Genomic DNA, 15,886 nt, shown 5'->3' on the forward strand with positions numbered 1-15,886 from the left:
GGACAAAGAGGGCGCTTTATAGTCAAACAAGCAGAAGCCGGAATGAGGGACACTTCACTGGTTCACTCATGCTGGTTATCGTGTATTTGGTACCAGCATATATAAGCCACGATGGCGCCCAAATGGCCCTCGTTTATAGTTTTCTCTGTGGAGGGGGGGGGGGGGGGGTGCTTGAGCGCAAGAAGGAGATTCTACCTTCTCGTTGAGCGTAGTGACTTCCTCCTTGCTGATCTTCCAAGGAAACTTCTCCGTGGTCTCCCCTGCTTCCTCATCCAGCATCCAGGGTTTGGACAGCTCCTTGAACCGTCTCAGGCTCTACTCCTTGGGCTTCTTGTTCAGGTCCGGGATGACCTCCACGTCTGAGTAGTTGATGTGGAACTTGCTGAGCATGTTGGCCATGTTCATCTTCGCCCTGTCCATTTGCTCCTTCTTGCTCGTGGTGGCAAAGACGCGCAGCTTGCATTTCTCCCAGTTGGATTTCATGGAGATGAGGTGATCGATGAGTAGGATCAAGCCTGGGGGTGGTGGGAGGTGGGGGCGGAGGTTGGGGGGGGGGGGGTTTACGAACAAAAATTATACAGAGCATTATATAAAGCATGTGTTTCCTTAGACATGCAGCCATCCAGAATAACCTGAGAGATCTCTGAAAGGCTCCATGAAATGAATTGGACACTGAAACATATAATAAAATAATCAGGCCAACCAAGAACCAAAAGTGTGGTGTTTTCTACTACATACAAAAAACAACTGAGTGGTAGGGTAGGTAAAAATCTGTTTTGGGGGGTTTGACATTTTAATAGCCTAAAAATATAGGGTGGGATGATAGTCATTAAAATGTGCTTTTTTCTCTATTTTGCATGCATTAGTTAAATGTGAATCATTCTGCACTACAGACCAACTTACACAAAAATAAATATAAAGGTTATAGTTTTCACTGTGGAGGGGGGGGGGGGGGTGCTTGAGCGCAAGGGGGAGATTCTACCTTCTCTTTGAGCATGGTGAATTCTTCCTTGCTGATCTTCCAAGGAAATTTCTCTGTGGTCTCCAGGCTGCTTCCTCATCCAGCATCCAGGGTTTGGAGAGCTCCTTGATGATTGTGTTGGTCTTGATCTTACCCAACCAACAGCACAGAACTCCATCTTGGGCAAAATCTTGTCCTTGTACCAGCCTTCAGAAAAAGAAAAAAAACAGTCAATTGTTATTTAATGATCGTTAACTTGGTTATCGTTAAGATCGGAGTAAACCTGAAGTTAACACAACCTAGATATACCTCACGGTATACCAAACGTTAAATCTGACACCGTGGCAGCAAGGAGATTTCCACCTTTCTATGAATATGCCTTTGAATGAGCATGACGACTATTTATAAAAGATATAGACATATATCATACTCGGCAATAGGGATAGTCAGTGGAAAGAACTTGGGACAGGTGTGTACAAAGTTACGTGCAAGACTCAGACTTGTTTTAAGCGAATTACTGAGAAGACGACCATAATTATTGGTAATGAGGATACTTTTATTATGGAGTAGATTAACCATTTTGGTTAGGGGGATTTTTTTTAGAAGGGAATTATGGAGGAGACTAACCATCTTGGCTAGGAGGATATTTTTTAGAAGGGAATTATGGAGGAGACTAACCATGCTTGGCTCGGAGGGTGCTTTTTTTGAAGGAAATTATGGAGGAGACTACCATATTGGCTTGGAGGATATTTTTTTTAGGAGGGAATTACCGAGGGGACTAACCATCTTGCCTAGGAGAATATTTTTTAGAAGGGAATTATGGAGGAGACTAACCATCTTGGCTAGGGGGATTTTTTTTCTTAGAAGGGAACTATGGAGGAGACTAAACCATGCTTCGCTCGGAGGGTGCTTTTTTTTGAAGGAAATTATGGAGGAGACTACCATATTGGCTTGGAGGATTTTTTTTTAGGAGGGAATTACCGAGGGGACTAACCATCTTGCCTAGGAGAATATTTTTTAGAAGGGAATAATGGAATAGACTAACCATCGTGGCTAGGAGGATATTTTTTTAGAAGGGAATTACAGAGGAGACTAACCATCTTGGCTAGGAGAAAATTTTTTAGAAGGGAATTATGGAGGAAAGGAATCATCACGGTTAGGAGGATATTTGTTTTAGAAGGGATTTATGGAGAAGACTAACCATCTTGGCTAAAAGGACATTTTTAGAGGGAATTTATGGAAGAGACTAACTATCTTGGCTAGGAGGATATTTTTTTAATAGGGAATTATGAAGAAGACCAAAGATTTTAGGTGGAAAATGGACTGGAATATTGATGTTTAATATGTCGAGTTCCACTTGGCAAATAAAATGAACTACTTAAGGGTTGTTCAATTTGCACTGAAAGTGATCAATACTAATATTTGAAAAATAACCCACCAGAATGTCAAATGTTGGACACAATTAACAGATGTTGCAAGACTGGACTTAAAATCACACAAACCAGGGACTAAGCGTAAAGTGGATACTGGTAAAGCTTTAAGTGTATTGTCTCCATGCATGGACAAAAGAGGGCGCTTTATAGTCAAACAAGCAGAAGCCGGAATGAGGGACACTTCACTGGTTCACTCATGCTGGTTATCGTGTATTTGGTACCAGCATTTATAAGCCACGATGGTGCCCAAAAGGCCCTCGTTTATAGTTTTCTCTGTGGAGGGGGGGGGGGGTGCTTGAGCGCAAGAAGGAGATTCTACCTTCTCGTTGAGCGTAGTGACTTCTTCCTTGCTGATCTTCCAAGGAAACTTCTCCGTGGTCTCGCCTGCTTCCTCATCCAGCATCCAGGGTTTGGACAGCTCCTTGAACCGTCTCAGGCTCTACTCCTTGGGCTTCTTGTTCAGGTCCGGGATGACCTCCACGTCTGAGTAGTTGATGCGGAACTTGCTGAGCATGTTGGCCATGTTCATCTTCTCCCTGTCCATTTGCTCCTTCTTGCCCGTGGTGGCAAAGACGCGCAGCTTTCTCCCCGTTGGATTTCATGGAGATGAGGTGAGGGATGAGTAGGGTCAAGCCTGGAAGATGGTGGGAGGTGGGGGGGGGGGGGGTTCACAAACAAAAATTATACAGAGCATTATTTCCCTTTGACATAAAGCATGTGTTTCCTTAGACATGCAGCCATCCAGAATAACCTGAGAGATCTCTGAAAGGCTCCTTGAAATGACTTGGACACTGAAACATATTTTAAAATAATATCGCCAACCAAGAACAAAAATTGTGGTGTTTTCTACTACATACAAAAAAACTGTTTGGTAGGGTAGGTAAAAATCTGTTTTGGGGGTTTGACATTTCTATAGCCTAAAAATATACGGTGGGATGATAGTCATTGAACTTTTTTTCTCTATTTTGCATGCATCAGTTAACATGTGAATCATTCTGCACTACTGACCAACTTACACAAAAATAAATATAACGTTGATAGTTTTCAATGGGGGGGGGGGGGGTTCTACCTTCTCTTTGAGCATGGTGACTTCTTCCTTGCTGATCTTCCAAGGAAACTTCTCTGTGGTCTCCAGGCTGCTTCCTCATCCAGCATCCAGGGTTTGGAGAGCTCCTTGATGATTGTGTTGGTCTTGATCTTACCCAACCAACAGCACAGAACTCCATCTTGGGCAAAATCTTGTCCTTGTACCAGCCTTCAGAAAAAGAAAAAAAACAGTCAATTGTTATTTAATGATCGTTAACTTGGTAATCATTAAGATTGGAGTAAACCTGAAGTTAACACAACCTAGATATACCTCACGGTATACCAAACGTTAAATCTGACACCGTGGCAGCAAGGAGATTTCCACCTTTCTATGAATATGCCTTCGAATAAGCATGACGACTATTTATAAAAGATATAGATATATATCATACTCGGCAATAGGGATAGTCAGTGGAAAGAACTTGGGACAGGTGTGTACAAAGTTACGCGCAAGACTCAGACTTGTTTTAAGCAAATTACTGAGAAGACGACCATAATTATTGGTAATGAGGATACTTTTATTATGGAGTAGATTAACCATCTTGGTTAGGGGGATTTTTTTCTTAGAAGGGAACTATGGAGGAGACTAAACCATGCTTGGCTCGGAGGGTGCTTTTTTTTGAAGGAAATTATGGAGGAGACTACCATATTGGCTTGGAGGATTTTTTTTTAGGAGGGAATTACCGAGGGGACTAACCATCTTGCCTTGGAGGATATTTTTTAGAAGGGAATAATGGAATAGACTAACCATCGTGGCTAGGATGATATTTTTTTTAGAAGGGAATTACAGAGGAGACTAACCATCTTGGCTAGGAGAATTTATTTTAGAAGGGAATTATGGAGGAGAGGAACCATCATGGTTAGGAGGATATTTGTTTTAGAAGGGATTTATGGAGAAGACTAACCATCTTGGCTAAAAGGACATTTTTAGAGGGAATTTATGGAAGAGACTAACTATCTTGGCTAAAAGGACATTTTTAGAGGGAATTTGTGGAAGAGACTAACTATCTTGGCTAGGAGGATATTTTTTTAATAGGGAATTATGAAGAAGACCAAAGATTTTAGGTTGAAAATGGACTGGAATATTGATGTTTAATACGTCGAGTTCCACTTGGCAAATAAAATAACTACTTAAGGGTTGTTCAATTTGCACTGAAAGTGATCAATACTAATATTTGAAAAATAACCCACCAGAATGTCAAAGGTTTGACACAATTAACAGATGTTGCAAGACTGGACTTAAAATCACACAAACCAGGGACTAACGTAAAGTGGATACTGGTAAAGCTTTAAGTGTATTGTCTCCATGCATGGACAAAAGAGGGCGCTTTATAGTTAAACAAGCAGAAGCCGGAATGAGGGACACTTCACTGGTTCACTCATGCTGGTTATCGTGTATTTGGTACCAGCATTTATTAGCCACGATGGCGCCTAAATGGCCCTCGTTGATTGTTTTCTCTGTGGAGGGGGGGGGGGGGTGCTTGAGTGCAAGAGGGAGATTCTACCTTCTCGTTGAGCGTAGTGACTTCTTCCTTGCTGATCTTCCAAGGAAACTTCTCCGTGGTCTCGCCTGCTTCCTCATCCAGCATCCAGGGTTTGGACAGCTCCTTGAACCGTCTCAGGCTCTACTTCTTGGGCTTCTTGTTCAGGTCCGGGATGACCTCCACATCCGAGCAGTTGATGCGGAACTTGCTGAGCATGTTGGCCATGTTCATCTTCTCCCTGTCCATTTGCTCCTTCTTGCCCGTGGCGGCAAAGACGCGCAGCTTGCATTTCTCCCAGTTGGATTTCATGGAGATGAGGTGATCGATGAGTAGGATCAAGCCTGGGGGTGGTGGGAGGTGGGGGCAGAGGTTGGGGGGGGGGGGGGTTCAAAAACAAAAATTATACAGAGCATTATATAAAGCATGTGTTTCCTTAGACATGCAGCCATCCAGAATAACCTGAGAGATCTCTGATGAAAGGCTCCATGAAATGAATTGGACACTGAAACATAAATTAAAATAATAAGGCCAACCAAGAACAAAAAGTGTGGTGTTTTCTATTACATATAAAAAAAAACAACTGTATGGTAGGGAAGGTAAAAATCTGTTTTGGGGGATTAGACATTTCTATAGCCTACAAATATAGGGTGGGATGATAGTCATTGAAATTTACTTTTTTCTCTATTTGCATGCATTAGTTAACATGTGAATCATTCTGCACTACTGACCAACTTACACAAAAATAAATATAAAGTTTATAGTGTTCACTGTGGAGGGGGGGGGGGGTGCTTGAGCACAAGGAGGAGATTCTACCTTCTCTTTGAGCATGGTGACTTCTTCCTTGCTGATTTTCCAAGGAAACTTCTCCGTGGTCTCCAGGCTGCTTCCTCATCCAGCATCCAGGGTTTGGAGAGCTCCTTGATGATTGTGTTGGTCTTGATCTTACCCAACCCACCAATCTAGACGTAAACCAATCAGGAAGGAAAGTTTGAATGCATTTGCTCTAAATAAATTGTGTCCAGGTCTTGGAAAAGACCAACGTTAGCGCTGCAAAAAGCCAAAAACCTGGACAAATCTGGTTTAATGATCTTGTTATACATTTTGCCACTTTGACTTAATTTTTTAAAGACCTGCTTGTATTTTACTCAAACTGTTCATCAAAATTCATTCCGCAAAGTCTTCTTCAAGTACTCAACTGTGAGTACACATTTCGGTACTCAAAATACGGTACTCGAACGACGGTGCCTATTGTCCTCCAACGCCGGTTTGTGCACTAAGTCTATGGGAAAGGTTTAGATCAGGGAACAAAGGAAAACACAAAGCTAATTACTCCTCGGAAGCATAGCAGAAAACGACTGTGTGCGCGTTATGGTAAGTGTGTACAGTGTTCGTATATTTTAAATGCAATTTTTGTTTTTCTTTTAATGCAAACAAATATATATGCATTATACAGTATGTCCAAAAGAAATGTCCATCTGACTATTTTTGAAATAACTACAAAACCATGAAGTCCAATTTGAAACAGTTCCAAATGATTCCAATCCCAAACCACATCAGACTTTTTTTCCACAGACACTTTTTGGGGGCATAATGTATGACAATTAATATTGATATAGGATTAGATTTGAAGGTTTGTATGGTGGAAAGATACTAAGACAAGATAAGTTTGGCGGTGGCACCATGTAAATGAAACTCTTTTCTGAGTATGTGTGGTTCTGAAAAGAACCGGAGGGACTCAGCATTTCGAACAGTATGCTCTGCCCGTCGTCAGGAGAATGAGGGATTGCAATGATGATGCGATGTTATAAGGATGGGTGCGGTGAGGCGTGAGAAGGATGCAAACTGGTGAAGCTCGAAACCGGTGAAGCTGAGACAGGATGCAAGTTGACTGAAGGATGCTGGATGATCACTGGAGCGTGTCAGTACACAGTGAGGGGGCAAAGGGGAAGGAGCTCAGGGGTATAGTTGGCTTCTCTGATGCGTCGGGGGTACCAGCAGTCGATGCTACTGAGTATTTCTGCTTGGCTTCAGTTGATCGGGTGATCTTCGGTGTGGGAGTGTTTGACGATGGAAGATTTCTTGAAGTCTCCCTTCCTGCCATGGGCTTTGCGTTCATTGAGTCTGGTGGGGAGGTCCCTGCCAGTCTCGCCGATATACACTTTGCCACATTGACATGGAATCTTGTACACCCCTGGTCTACATTCTGGGTCACACCGATCCTTGTGTGAAGTCAGCAGGTTCTGCATCTTCAGAGGGGCTGTGTGGAAGACTCGAATTCCATGCTTATGGAGGATCCACTGGATGTGATGAGAAGTGGTGCCTAAGTAGGGGAGGGTGATGGAACTAGGGCCCTAACTAGTTGGCTTTGGGTATAGGAGACCCTACGGCCGGGAATGGTTCTTGGGTCTTGTGTCTTGACTTGGCTGGGCTGGTATCCGTTGCGCTGCAGTGCTGTGGTGATGTGATGGAGTTCTTGAGGTAGGTGTTCATCATCTGCGACGATGAACACCTACCTCAAGAACTCCATCACATCACCACAGCTTCACCAGTTTGCATCCTTCTCATGCCTCACCGCACCCATCCTTATAACATCGCATCATCGTTGGAATCCCTCATTCTCCTGACGAAGGGCAGAGCATACTGTTCGAAATGTTGAGTCCCTCCGGTTCTTTTCAGAACCACACTACTCAGAAAAGAGATTCACATGGTGCTACCGCAAAACTTATCTTGTGTTAACCCTTACTCTCTGAGAGTAGTTTACTGCATGTCAGTTGGTTATGCCAATGCCCTCCAGCTGCAGTTTATTGGAGAATACTTTGATGTAGCAGTGAAGGCTCCAATTGGCAGGAGTTGGAGGCCCTGGAGGGTGCCTGATACTGACCAGCTGGGGGCACTCACTTTGTTATCAGAGGACTCTCATTGTTCTCTGTGGCATGTATTGGAGTGCCTGTCCAGTTACCCTTGAAATGACATGGCAGATATTGGAGGGCCATGCAAAAAACATAGGAGATTTTCTTGAGGCACATATTGGCATGCGTTGGAGGGTCTAGTAGGGTAAAGGTTAATAATGATATACTTAGTGTCATGTTAACAATACAACTTTTTAAGTCTAACCTTACTTTTGTTTTAGTTATGATTTTAGTAATGTAAGATGATTTGATATGATGGAGTTGAGATAATCTGTCGCCTACCTTTTGCTTGCTCCTTCTTTTTGTAGTCAAAGTCAAGACGTCGCCCCTGTAACTTCTTCCGATGGTGCTGTAGAAGAGAGACAAGAGACATTTGCACATTGCTGTACGGCTCCTTATATGAATTATGGGTCAAAGTGTGACAATTTTGGAGTTCCTGTTATCTCTGAACGTTGTCATTTGCCGTTCAAGTATCATTAAGAATGACTTCAACAATTTGTTGGGTAGGTTGTCTGCTACACATAATCACTCTTGGTGGACGACTGCATTAACCCTAACCTTCCCAAATCCTCCAAATCCTCTTTGCAAAATGGAGGATTTTTGCAGGATTGAGGCTGTTTAATTGGCAAAAATGTGTGGCTGATTTTGCAGGATGCAGTGTGTCAAGGTCTTGGGCCGGGCCTTGTGTTTGTTTATGCTCAGCTGTGCATAAATTATACTTGAAGTCCTCCGCACTGCTCCAGGATGTCACTGGCTCTGCCTCAACATATTGACAGTGATTGCTGGAGGATTTAGTAGGATTGAGGCAGTGATCATTCTTCCACGGATCACATTCAAGAAATAATGGAGGATTTTGCAGGATTGATGCTGATTGCAATTTTGACATGGAGGCAGTTGGAGGATTTTGCAGCATCATCGCAAAAATGCCCAGGGAGTTAGGGTTAAGAATGACTTTAAAACAATTTTGTATTCGTTGTGTAGGTAGTTTGCTATTCATAATCACTCTTGGAGGACGACTACATCAGGAATGCATCAGAATTATAAAATCATAGATGTCAGATGTAACAGGGACAGGAAAAAGTGGACCCCAAATTTATCGAATGACAAAAAGTACACAGGCATAAGTTACAACCCAAATCAACCAGTAATTGATCACTGGTCTTCTATCAATTTTTTTCCAGATTGGCTACAATTACGCTATATGAGAATGTAATTTCCAGTAACCCTGGTTAACCCTTCTGTTAGTGAGCATTAGCCATGTCTGAATGACATGGCTACGACTAACACTAGCCTACATGGGAAGTGGCTTCATCTGCTTCCATAGGTGCAACTAATGTATTAGCCGTAGCCACTTCATTCTGACGTGGCTTTACGCTTTCCCATTTTCCTAATTTGTGCTTGAATTTCCCGAACGTGGCTGTGCAACACAGTCCTGTTCTATCAGAATCAACCAGATAATGGGTGATGTTATATTTTGTAAGATGGAACTCACGTTGATCTCCTTCAGATCTTTGTTCTTGAGATGATCCAGGGGATCCAGGAAGCTCGTCTGACGTTCAGATCGAAGGCGTTCTTGACTTCAGAAAGTTGCCTCAGTGATTCTCCCATCTCGACCATTGCCGTACCTGTATCTAAAAAAAAAAAAACAAGATTTTATTGTTCTGATGTTTCCATCAAAATGAGAACAGCTGGGCTATGTATACCACGGGAGCTGGGATGGTCTGTGAAATGCATTATTCAGCGGAAATATTTGGGAGAATTGTGCCTAAAGTTGATGATAACAAGCATGGCATTTGGCACACAGTCAGAGTATGTCTTATTAAAGGGCCAGCACAGATTTGCCCTTTGAAAAAAGCTAGGTAACAGATATTCAAAATTTTCAAAATGGCTGCCATTGGTCATTTTACTACCTATAGTGGAATCTGGCGACCAGAATTAGCAGGTTTTTACTGCGGTGGTGTCTCACTCACACGCATACTGAACGTGTTCTTAAAGACAAGGCGCGCGTGCATTTTGGTATTCTTATTGGTCAAAGGAGCCTTGAGCACGCCCCCTACCTGAGTGCGACTCGCGCAAACATTGCGCCAGCGCAGAAAATGGCTGCCATCGGATTTGTCTATATTTTTTCAAAGGACAAATCTGCGATGGCCCTATGGCCAAATATCTTTCTCGTGACATACTCTGACTGTGTGCCAAATGCCATGCTTGTATCATCAAAGGCACAATCCCATCGCCTATCTGCTGTACTAGTACATGTAGCTACAATATTGTTGGAAACAAATAAACAGACAATTGACAAATTTGCCAAATAAAGGGCGAGTAAACAAAACCGAAACCCAGACTTGGACCAATTTTTGATTGACGTTTTTCCTGTAGCACTTTCAAAATATAGGATATGAAAGCCCAGTTAGTAAACTTTCTTTTAGAACAAGAATCATTCAAATCACTCATGTACTTTTCAAGTTACTAAATTTTCAACACAACCACCGTTTTAAAGTTCTGTCCACATATCACAAAAATAGGAAGTGTTCTTGCAGCCAAGTGATAAAAATTCTCACAGGGATGCATGCGAATTGTTTTCATTTTACTGAAAGAACACTTACCTTTTGACTTTTAAAACAGTGTTTGTGTGTCAAAATTAAGCAACTTGAAAAGTACATGAGTGATTTGAATGATTCTTGTACTAAAAGAACGTTTAATAATTGGGCTTTCATATCCTAGATTTGGAAAGTGCTACAGGCAAAACTTTATTCAAAATTGGTCCTGCCATTTGAGTTCGTCTTTTTGACTCACCTGTAAATTGCAAATGTATGCATTTATAAATAAAAAAAATAAAAAAATAAAAAGTGGGTGCAAAAACAGGCAGCGGCCAGGTACGAGAAACTGGTTTATTTCTTTACTTAGCCTTGCTTATCTGAAGTGCTGGGCACTACATAAATTACACAATACTCATGGTACTATGTTGGTGGATTGGAACACTGATTAGAGCACCTTTTTGAGAGCTTTTTGATCAGTCTACCACAGAAGGAAAGAGAATAAATCTTGAAGCTTGCTCACTAAACGTTGAATCTTCTCCTAATTCTCTGCCGTTCTTCAGCATGAATTCTCCCAGGAATCCTACGGGTTGTTGAGGCTTGGTTCCTCCCTTGTTCTGACCACGGACTTTACTCATGGCTCTGGAGACTGTTCAGGAAAGACATACGATTGATTAGGGTCAGCACACAAAAAGAAGATCTATCTCTATTTGGTTTGTTTGAAGTGAATACTTAGACCCGATTCAAACCGGTGTTCTATAGTCACCCAAACGTAATTATTCCAAAGGTTACAATTAAAGGTAATATACGACATTTGCAAACATCAACAAACAAAACTACCAAATTATTATGAAATACTTTACTTGACTGTAGGTGAATGACAGTCTCAGACATCCTGTGAAATCATGGCACCTGGTGTGCTGTCATTTTTAAGAAAAGTGGAATTTTTGTATTGATTTCAAAAGAGTGGTCGGCCGACCATCGTTGCAAGAAACTGATTTGCCAAATAGTGCCCAATTTACCCATTTATTTAGTCCACATTTTGTTTGCAAGCGGTTACACATCCGTGAATGGATGCAAGCCAGCTAGTCTGGTTCCCTGAGCTCAGGGAACAACACAAGATCCGGCCCAAGACTTGACACAGTGCATCCTCATAAATCAGGCACACATTTTTGCATATAGCCTCATTCCTGCAAAAGCCTACATTTTGCAAATAGGATTTGGAGGATTTGGAAGGTTAGCGTCAATGATGTTTCAATTTTGGTTCTTACCTGGATTGGGCTGAAGGTATTCTATTGTCTTGTTCACCAAATCATCCACTGTGTGACCTGCCACGTCAATTTTCTAATGAAAAAAAATACATTACCCAAAGACAATGAGAAGAATTCAATAAGCATAAATAATCTCAAGCAATATTTACTAATACTAAATGTGTTTAAACTTTTTTCGCTATGGCAGGAGAGATTCATACCTGGACTCCGTTGCGTGTACACAACAGAGTCCAACCTGGGCTAGGACTAGGGCTAAGTTACACTTACAGCAGACAGGGCTCTGGAGTGCTCTGAAACGTGCAAAACAAAACAGGCAAGAAAAATGTCCTCAGTATTTCACCAACCAAGTTTGAGACTCAATTCAATTTTCAAAGGAGATTTTTCTTCAATGTTTTGCACATGAGAGGGAAGTCAAGTGATTTCAAAATTGGACTAAATACTAGACTGGTACATGTCCAAACCATATGGTCCAACTATTTGAAAAGACTGACCTCTTCATTCAGTGTCAATAGTCTGGTGGCTTGACTACGGAGAAATGTGTAGTAAATTGAGACTAGTTCCCGCTTCATGCCACCTTTCTTTAGTTCTTTTGGCATGGTTGATTGAAGCAGTACTGAAGCTGTGTTGGACTGGTTGTTTCAGGTGCCAGTCTATTTTTGCTTTGCATGTTTTCAATACCATAAGTTTTGGGACTCTTATACACAGTATTGAGAGTCCCAAATTTTCAGACTACACTTACAGTAGTCCGAGTAACTTGGACCATGCTTGGACCCAACTTATCGTCTTGTTAACATTCAGATTTCACCCTCAAAATGGCCTCCCAATTACTAGATAGGCCACCTGAGGTACAAATAGACATCGATGATTAAGATGGGTTGTACTGAAGTTTATTTACGATCCGGAAGAAAAGTGAAATTTCCCGTTCAATTCTGAGAGCTCCCCTTGCGATCGTGAACACGTTAAATTTCTGACTCGTGTTAATGTTTGAACGACGTGATGTAGTCTTCATGCCCAGCGTACAATCAATGATCCCCATTTCCCGAGTGCGATTCTTACCGAGCGCGAAGCATCGATATGATAATGAGTAGACTGGATCTCGCATGTGAACACAAGTGGATTTCAAATGGTAAAAGACAATCGGGAACTAGCTTGAACTGGCTTCCGCCCATAAAAGCTGTCCTAGTTCCGACTCTCTAACGGAATCGCACTCGGGATATGGGGACCATCGAATGTACAATGTACGCTGGGCATGAAGACCACATCACATCGTTCAAACATTAACATGAGTCTGAAATTGAACGTGTTCACGATCGCAAGGGGAGCTCTCGGATTGAATGGGAAATTTCACTTTTCATCCAGATCGTAAGTAAACTTCAGTACAACCATCTTAATTATTGATGTCTACTTGAACCTCAGGTGGCGTATCTAGTAATTTGGAAGCTATTTTGAGGGTGAAATCTGATGTTTTTGTTGGGCAATGTTGGGTTTTTGGGTCAAAAGACGAAATTGTGTTGCTCGGCATATACGGGAATTAGCTTGGATCCCACTATCGCCAGACCATGTCCAAAGGTTAAAAAAGGCGATAGGTTGGGTCCAGTTACTCGGACTAAGTCCAACTTAGCCCCATAAATGTGGCCTATTTACTGGACTGCCTCCGTAAACATAGGCCACACATCCACATGTACAAAAATCGTGTCGACGGAGCCAAATTTTTGATTTTCACATTTAGGCTTAGTTTGTAGGGTTTTTTTGCTTTAGAAGCATACTCACCCTCTTTACAGGCTAATCAGAAAGTGCTTGCCTATTTCAGATGTCTAATTTTTGTGAAATTTCATGTTGAAATTTTGATACGCAAACGTGTAAAAATGAATCTGGATTTTCACGAAAATATACATCTGAAAAAGGCAGCACTTTCTGATTAGCCTATAAAGAGGGTGAGTATGCTTCTAAAGCAAAAAAACCTACAAACTAAGCCTAAATGTGAAATCAAAATTTGGCTCCGTCGACACGATTTTTGTACATGTGGATGTGTGGCCTATGTTTACGGAGGCAGTCCAGTAAATAGGCCACATTTATGGGGCTAGGTCCAATTAGCCCCATAAATGTGGCCAATTTACTACTGCCACTGGACTACCTCCGTAAATAAAGGCAACACTTCCACCATGTACAAAAACATGTCAAACTTTGTCAAATTTTGATTTGCACATTTAGGCTTAATTTGTTGTAGTTTTTTTTTGCTTTTTAGTAGAAGCCTACTCACCCTCTTCATAGCCTAATCAGAAAGTGCTGCCTTTTTCAGATGTCTCTTTTTCGTGAAATTTCCAGATTCGTTTGCACACGTTCGCATATCAACATTTAAACATGAAATTTCACGAAATTAGACATCTGAAAAGCAGCACCAACATGACAAAAGTGAGCATGGTGAGTAACTTCTAAACCAAAAATAAAGTACAAACTAGGCCTAAATGTGAATATCAAAATTTGACAAAGTTCGACATGTTTTTGTACATGATGCCATTGTCATTGATGGAACATTGTGGAAGTGTGCCTTTTACTTGCGGAGGTAGTCCAGTAAATTGGCCACATTTATGCCTGCTATGGTCCAACTCCAAGTTAGGCTACGGTGGTCCGCGGACTACACTTGAACCTGCAAACACCATGACCATGATTTTGAACACCCGAACCCACCCGACATAATTTGCTGACCTATCTCGAACACTCTATCTAGCAGAGCATCGTCACGATAACCCCAGTCCAACCGAGGGATTCCTTCTGCCAAATCGCTTCATTCTCCCAGCTGCGGCTTTTTCCTTATCGAATATCACCTTCAGTTCCTTCCACTTTGTCATGTTTGTGAAACAACATTTTGCTCCATCTGGCATGTCTGGTTTGTTGTGGTATTTATTTTAGCCACGCAGCGTGGCGCCACCTATTGTCCCGATAGTGTCCATGATCGTCTGGTTGGAACAGCGCCCCCAATGGACGATTTTTTTTTTAATATAAAATGTAATCTCAAGCCAAAACTGATCTGATTGTATGGCGTACAGTCACCATTGGAGTGCCCTGGATATGCAGGGACAGGATAGGATGCGCATAGTTCACCGAAGTTCATGTTTTGTTTTTGTCCTGGTGGATTCATTCCCATGCATTTGTATTTCCTCAAAGTCCCTGTCAAAGCGGTCATTACGCCTAACCACTGATTTCCTGCTAAAACTTGTTGTTGCAAACAATCCTGACTCTGTATTGTAGAGAAAGATGCAAGTGTACAGTACACTATTTGTCTGGGTTGGTTGTGTGGGTGTGTGTGCATGTGGAGGGGGGGGGGGGGGGGCTGAACCTCATTTGGCTCTATGGGGCGCTCCCATCCCGGCACCCCCTTCTCTCTATAGATTTCATGAATCAATCGAGGGAAGGCCGGATGAGAAGCATCGATTTAAACCAGTCGTCTTCTCTCCACTTCTGATTTAGTTATTCCAACTACTGATTTTGCTGCCGTGACCCCACCCTCCCCGTCAGCCAGCCTTGTTAAATAAAAAAGTCATAACTCAACATTAGACCTTAGACAATAACTAGACAATAGCTGGACAATTTAGTGTGCTAGTTCTATGTTGGTTTGTTCTAAAATGAAGCCCATTTTAACAATGTGTGTAACCTTAACTGGCCATTACACATAATTGATTTTCATGTACTGAATCAATTTTGATGGTGACTACATACAAAACAAAAAACACACTGAGTATATACTTCTACTACCCGGCTGAGACTCAAACCATGGAGAAATTATACAGCGCAAACTGATCACCGAGTAAATCACGGCAGGGGTACGTCATTATTCTATCCACCAATCACAGTTACTCCGGTGACTAGCGGTCACCACAAGTGCCGGGATGTAGTTTTGCGTGTCAATCACAAATCACGTGTTTTGGATTTGTCACCGACATCGATACAGTATCACCAATAGGATGTGGCTATTTCAGTGTCGGTGACACAAGTTTGTATGGTTGACTTTAATAGCTCAACGATATTAACTGACTTTCGTCTATTAATATGAAGCGAGTCGGTGATGTGTGATTGACAGTCCCTCAGTCACTTCTCAGGAAATCGATTCCAAGATTTAAGGCAGATGCGGGCCGCTTCTCCCCTCATAGCTCGTCACCTAGCTCCTTCGGACGACAACCAGAGAGAGAACTGATTGCAAGAACAAGATT

Source organism: Patiria miniata, unplaced genomic scaffold, assembly GCF_015706575.1.
Source record: "Patiria miniata isolate m_02_andy unplaced genomic scaffold, ASM1570657v1 HiC_scaffold_10, whole genome shotgun sequence".
Lineage (NCBI taxonomy): Eukaryota > Metazoa > Echinodermata > Asteroidea > Valvatida > Asterinidae > Patiria > Patiria miniata.